Source organism: Salvelinus fontinalis, unplaced genomic scaffold (assembly GCF_029448725.1).
Source record: "Salvelinus fontinalis isolate EN_2023a unplaced genomic scaffold, ASM2944872v1 scaffold_0021, whole genome shotgun sequence".
Classification (NCBI taxonomy): domain Eukaryota; kingdom Metazoa; phylum Chordata; class Actinopteri; order Salmoniformes; family Salmonidae; genus Salvelinus; species Salvelinus fontinalis.
Window position 1 is genome coordinate 251,564 of NW_026600230.1, and position 1,640 is coordinate 253,203.

A 1,640-nucleotide genomic window follows, 5' to 3' on the forward strand; every position below is an offset into this window, starting at 1 on the left:
TGAGACTGAGACCTCACAGTGGGACTGAGACGTCACAGTGGGACTGAGACCTCACAGTGGAACTGAGACCTCACAGAGGGACTGAGACCTCACAGAGGGACTGAAACCTCACAGAGGGACTGAGACCTCTTTATAGAGAGGAGTACCGAAGAATTTTAAATGAAATTGACTGCCACAGTCTTTGTGATAACATTTTTTTATTTTTTTATTAATAAACAACATTACAAAAACAAACACGAATATAAAATCACTCCAAATAAAAAATATTTATATGAGGCGATCGCATAGATCTGTCAGCAAATGATTTGTACGGTGTCACCACACACAGTTAAGAGATACATGTAAACAGAGCAATCGCCCTATCACTCTTCAAATATAACTATGATGTCATTCTTATCACGTGCATATGGTATTGTTAAATCTGATGTCCGTTCACTTGGTTATAAATTCTCACTAAAATATGACTAATTCCATCCACGTCACTTCAGGGGAATGTTATTAATAAATATGCACTGAGGGGACAAAACATTAAGAACACCTGCTCTTTCCATGACATAGACTGACCAGGTGAATCCAGGTGAAAGCTATGATCCCTTATTGATGTCACTTGTTTAATCCACTTCAATCAGTGTAGATGAAGGGGAGGAGACGGGTTAAAGAAGGATTTTTAAGCCTTGGGACAATTGAGACATGGATTGTGTATGTGTGCCATTCAGAGGGTGAATGGGCAAGACAAAATATTTAAGTGCCTTTGAACGGGGTATGGTAGTAGATGCCAGACGCACCGGTTTGTGTCAAGAACTGCAACGCTGCTGGGTTTTTCACGCTCAACAGTTTCTCGTGTGTATCATGGATGGTCCACCACCCAAAGGACATCCAGCCGACTGGACACCACTGTGGGAAGCATTGGAGTCAACATGGGCCAGCATCCCTGTGGAACGCTTTCAACACCTTGTAGAGTCCATGTCCTGATGAATTGAGGCTGTTCTGAGGGAAAAAGGGGGTGCAACTCAACATTTGTGTTCCTAATGTTTTGTACGCTCAGTATAAAGTGTGCCTAATGTTTTGTACGCTCAGTATAAAGCGTTCCTAATGTTTTGTACGCTCAGTATAAAGTGTGCCTAATGTTTTGTACGCTCAGTATAAAGTGTGCCTAATGTTTTGTACGCTCAGTATAAAGTGTGCCTAATGTTTTGTACGCTCAGTATAAAGCGTTCCTAATGTTTTGTACGCTCAGTATAAAGTGTGCCTAATGTTTTGTACGCTCAGTATAAAGCGTTCCTAATGTTTTGTACGCTCAGTGTAAAGCGTTCCTAATGTTTTGTACGCTCAGTATAAAGCGTTCCTAATGTTTTGTACGCTCAGTATAAAGCGTTCCTAATGTTTTGAACGCTCAGTGTAAAGCGTTCTCAAACAACAGTCACTGAATCATGTTGGCACACCACCCTGGGTTTGTGACGATGCTTAGTAACACAGGGAACGTCATTACTGTCTCATTCATCTCAGAACACAGAACCAAATCCTGTGTGTGCTGGCTAGCTACAGTCTGTTACCAGAGACTACTGTCTCATTCATCTCAGCTATAGCCTACAGTACTGTAATCACCTATAGCCTACAGTACTGTAATCACCTATAGCCTA